The sequence below is a fragment of the Oryzias latipes genome, chromosome 11 (genome assembly GCF_053564925.1).
Source record: "Oryzias latipes strain Hd-rR chromosome 11, Olatipes_Hd-rR_3.1".
Taxonomy (NCBI): Eukaryota; Metazoa; Chordata; class Actinopteri; order Beloniformes; family Adrianichthyidae; genus Oryzias; species Oryzias latipes.
In genome coordinates, this window is record NC_136247.1 from 4,252,501 (window position 1) to 4,257,709 (window position 5,209).

The 5,209-nt window shown below is 45.5% G+C and overlaps 1 protein-coding gene across 1 annotated transcript in view; it reads right to left on the reverse strand.

Annotated features, from left to right (window-relative positions):
• The window catches only part of st3gal1 (ST3 beta-galactoside alpha-2,3-sialyltransferase 1), a 71,176-nt gene extending 67,297 nt beyond the window's left edge, over positions 1–3,879 (reverse strand). The window contains exon 1 of the mRNA XM_011480963.4: positions 3,623–3,879. The gene's annotated coding sequence lies outside the window, so the exon portion shown is untranslated. The remainder of the gene's footprint in view (positions 1–3,622) is intronic.
• Between the last annotated feature and the right edge of the window lie 1,330 nt (positions 3,880–5,209).

Genomic DNA, 5,209 nt, shown 5'->3' on the forward strand with positions numbered 1-5,209 from the left:
GTTTTTTCCACAAAAACAAACAACATTCAAACTTATGCAAAGATGGATGTGCATGTCGTTCATTTAAATGGAAAGCGTTAAGCCGATCCCCACTAGCTCCATGGAGAAAGTGTAGGTGTGTGTTAGACTGGGGCCCATTCCTGTCAGTCTGGATCTGGAAGTTCCACAGGATCTTTGCCCTCTCATTTTCTACCACCTTCGGAGGTGTTTCCCATTTTGACCTTGGGGTTTCCAGTTCATAATCTGCACACATGTTCCTGTATATCATTCCATCCACTTGATTGTGGCGCTCCATGTATGCTTTACCTACCAGCATCTTACATCCTGCAGTTATGTGCTGGATTGTTTCAGGTGGCTCTTTAATTCAAATTCAAATTAATTTTCTTTCTTATAGAACCTTTCATGTAAAGGAAACAGCTCAAGGTGCTGTACATAAAAACAAACAAGAATGCAAAAACACCAATGCAAAAAGTAAATAAATAAGCCCCTCATAATGAAATACACAAAAACAAGCACAAGTAAAAGAGAAATGACTTAAGAAGAAAAAACCTTGAGGGACAGAGAACCAAGAAGGTGCCCTCTTTGCACAGCCTACACCTTGGGTCTTGTCTGGTGTGGTAGATCTACACCTTGGGTCTTGTCTGGTGTGGTAGATCTACACCTTGGGTCTTGTCTGGTGTGGTAGATCTACACCTTGGGTCTTGTCTGGTGTGGTAGATCTACACCTTGGGTCTTGTCTGGTGTGGTAGATCTACACCTTGGGTCTTGTCTGGTGTGGTAGATCTACACCTTGGGTCTTGTCTGGTGTGGTAGATCTACACCTTAGGTCTTGTCTGGTGTGGTAGATCTGAGCCTCTATTGCTCCGGTGCTCAGGGCTTGTTCCTGAGCTAACAGGATGAGCGCTTCAGTGCTGTCCTGTAGGCCAGCCCTTTCTAGCCATTGGTAGGACTTCTTGATATCAGCCACTTCAGTTATGGTCTGGTGGTACATCCCATGCAGGGGTTTGTCCTCCCATGAGGATCTGTCCTCCAGCACTGTATCCTCTGCTGTCCATTGCCTGAGACATTCACTGAGCACACTGTCAGGAGTCTGCATTGACAATAAAAACAAGATGATGGCTTGCAGGAAGCGTGGGATCTTTATCCATCTTGAGAACAGGTGAGTTTAGTTTTAATGTTTTCTACACTGTATGTTGGCTCGGTTCTTTCTCCGTTGGTTATTGGTGTTTTCACTGATCAGTATTTGGTGAATATATGAATACTTTTGACCTCCTTTAAGACATGTACTGTCTTATAAAATATTGAAACAGGTGTAAAAATGGTAAACTGCAGGTTAAAGTTGAAGCCTTTAGTGTTTGGGTGGATCTATGGTTGGACTTTTCACAGTCTCAAATTCTACCTTTTCTTTCCTATTTGCAGTTTTCAATGTCTGTGATTGTGTTTTTCCAACTTCAGGCTTCATCTTTCACAATTTGTCATCTTCTTCCTTAAGCTAAAGATGATCTTTCCAGTGTGTCTATGGCTCTGGTTTGCATAGCAGGGATTTTTATAAAAACTACTGTAAGTCACATCTAAAAGTCATATATTTTTGTATATATTATTAATTGTGCTGCAAACAAGTGTTGTGAATGTGGCTTATATTCCATGAACTCATTCCCTTGAACTGACTTCCACTATAGGATTTCCTCCTAGGCACTTCATCAGTCTGACTGGTTTGACATAATTTTCTTGTGCTGACTTTCTCATTGAGTCTTCCTCGTTCTGACTTTGAAAGTGGCACAAAACAATGAGTTAATGTGACCAAAACTGTGTTGTGATCAGATGATTTTGATCAAAACAAACAAAAACAACCAAGGTTGATAACGGGGGGATATCAGATGCATCACATGAGTGAGACTGAGCTGGAGAACATAGTGGAGGATTTCTCCTGACAAGGTCAGAGAGGCGGCCGGGCTGTCAGAAGACAGTAAACAGCACACGACACCATTGGAGGAGAGATGCACTCGGTTCAGGCTAACTGATTATGCACAAAAACGATTAGGACAGCAAGGGAACAATTTTTCGCTGATGGCTCAGGTTGGCAACTAAATGATGAAAGTCAAGGACGAGCCCGTCAAAGTTAAGAAGCGTGTGGTTGTGTAGCAGGGAAGGCACATCTGCTGCACAGCAGACTCTGCTTCTCCATTATGCATCAGCTGGAGACGCCTTTCCTCTCCCCTCTGAAAGGCACCTGCCTGTTATCAAGCAGTACCAAGTAATTCAGTCGGCCTAATTGCCAGACTGATGTGTCTTCTCGCTGCTGATTGCACTCCAGAAAGATTATGACGGCAATCACAGCATTCTGTACCGAGCAGGAAGCAGCGTTAATTGTCCTTTGGAAATCATATGTGATAGATTACTAATGGGGCGATCCGGTGTGACTATATATCGGGGTGCTGTTTGATAAAGTCCTGTTTTCTCTGCGGATCTCTGCCTGCTCGTCCACGCATGGGACAGGTGCTGCGGCGTTCGTTGGAAGCCAGCCAGCACTGTTGAGTGAAACAGAGGGCAAATCAAAAAGCCAAGAGGTCCAAGGGGAATACTTTGAAGGAAAAAAAGTGTGACACTGAGCCAAGAGGCCTGGATGAAAGACAGGAGCACTTAAAGAGACATATGTGTTCCTTCTGCAGACCCCTGCAGGCCACCAGCTGAAAGAAGCACTGCAAAGCCCTGAAGAGTCTGAGCAGGTCTGTGGTGAGCCGAGGGGCTTCTTTTCTGGAGTCTGAACAACTGATGTGTAAGCTTGTAATGAAGCCTTACTCCAGCAGCTGAGGACCCAATAAAAGCATTTTCTGAGTGAATAAGAAGATATTGGAAAACTTTGAGAAAATGCTCTCCTCCTCACCTTTGAAGGGAAAACAGCATCAGAGGTTTTCATCTGGATGGCAGCTGGAGGGTTTCACCGTGACTCATCACTTCTGCATGCAACAACATCACATGGAGAGACCAAAAGAGTCTCCATGTGGAGCGATGGGAAAACCTGCACGGAAAAACTCTACAGGAGTTTCCCAGGAAAACGCTCCTGCAGGGAAAGCTCCTCAGTGCCAGCAGCTGCTTTACACAAAGTATGGCTGTCATGTTACGTGATGTATTGAAGTTCCTTTATTCTTGGAGTGACTGAAGGAGACCTGATACCTGCACCCCCCCCCCCCCCCCCCCCTTCAGGTCAACCCTGATGGCATGAGGGAACCAAAACCCATAAAACAGCTTAGTTAAAATACAGCATACTGCCTCCAGTATGGATTGTCCTCATGATGAAGGCTGCACACATGCTGAAGCTTCACTCATGTTCCTAGATTGGTGCAACAGTTGCTGAAGCTTGAGCAGAAGCTGGGCGTTTCTGCCTTTTGTGCAGCAGGAGTTATGGAACAATACATCCGAACAGTCCAAAAACAGAGCAGAGGAGCAGGACTTTCTGCCGTTTGATGCAGAAACCAAAATGTGGTACAGCAGTGCAGAAAGCACCGGTGCAGCTCTGCCTGCAGCTCTCCGCAGAACAAACTTCCACCTGCTCAGCAGGACTTTAGGCGCTCCGTTTGGGGATTAAAGGATAGAAAAACACGCTCCGCGTGTCCGTTCTGACCTGAAGTCGATCCAGAACCCCGTCCAGGTCCCGTCGGCTCCGCTTCGCACGGCGTGGCAGCGGCTCAGACCAAGCCCGCCTCCTCAGCTCCGGCGCTCCACTTCAGGTGTGAGGGGCTGGGATTGTGGCAGCAGCAGCAGCAGGAGGCGCACCTCCTTCTGGAACAAGCCCGGGCGCGCGTCGTCGCCCTCCGCGCGGGATGAGCCGCCGCGCTGACAGGCGCCGAGCTGATCCCCCTCCCCAACCAGCATCCCTCCAGTCACACCAGGACTCCCCCGCAGATCTGCCTGCGTTTGGCGCTGATTGGATCCATGAAGACAAATGATGAAATAATCCTTAAACCTGACGCCATAACGCCTATTGTTCCCGTCATTCACTCTCTCTTATGTTTTTAATAAGAAGCCAACAGTCAGCCTCTAGTTTTCTACACAAATGAATAAAAAAATAACAAGAGGGATGAATTCATCACAAAGAAATAAACCAAAAGTGTAAAAATGAGACATTTCTGACAAAATCAATCATTTCTTCAGTTCAGAGATGGAGGGATCACACTTTTCTTTCTGCTTCTTGCAGCTTCACAAGTGTATTATCAGGGAAAACTGCTGAAACAAAACAGCAGTAAAGCACAGTGGTGGTGGAGTGTTGATGTGGGCTTACAGGCTTACTGTCAGTGATCACTCTCAGTGATGCACAGGGGGCGTGGTCTGCCGACTAACTGTCCAATCCTCCGCATCACGGGGAAGAGTCATTTTGCTTGGAGAAATTTTAGAAATTAATTTTTTTTTGTCAGTATTTTAAAGACTCTGCTTAAGTGCCCCCCCTCAGCACACACTCAAACACACACACACACACCCACCCACCCACCCACCCACACACACACACACACACACACGCACACACACACCCACGCACACACACACACACACACACACACACAGATCTTTGTGCTGTGAGGTCCAGAGGATTACTCAAAGCCGTTCCCACATTGACATGGACTTCTTTACCATCCTTTCACTAAAGCTACGTTCACAGCACCTTCAGCAGAAAAGTCTATGCATAAATCTGTGTTGTTCAAAACTCCTGCATTCATGTGTAGCTTTGCAAGTTTCTACAACCAACTTTTGGGCTCCACGTACAAAACATGCGGCTATTGAACGCAAAAACCTTATCAAAGTTTGATTAATTAGCAACTCAGGTTTGGCAGTGATGTATGAGTGGCGTCCCTTTTAATCCAAGTGACAGCCATTTGAAAATTGATCATGAAGGAGAAATCAATATTTGTGGTTTATGTTCGGCTGGAATTATATGTCACCAAGTCTTTCAAATATCATAATAGAGCTGTGAAAGAAAAAGCTTGAACAAAATTCACCAGATTTGCACCTCTACCAACTGTAGGTGTGTACAACATGGGCTAAAGACAAACACCTGCTGTGTCCATGGTTTAAGAGTTGATGTTCTGATGTGTTTTTTTCTGTTTCCACAACAGTGCAGGTTGAACACTTCCTTACCCAGATTTATGAACGATCATCCTTTCATTGAGCTCAGAATTCAGATTTTTCTGCTCATTTCATGAACCTCAGAACAGAA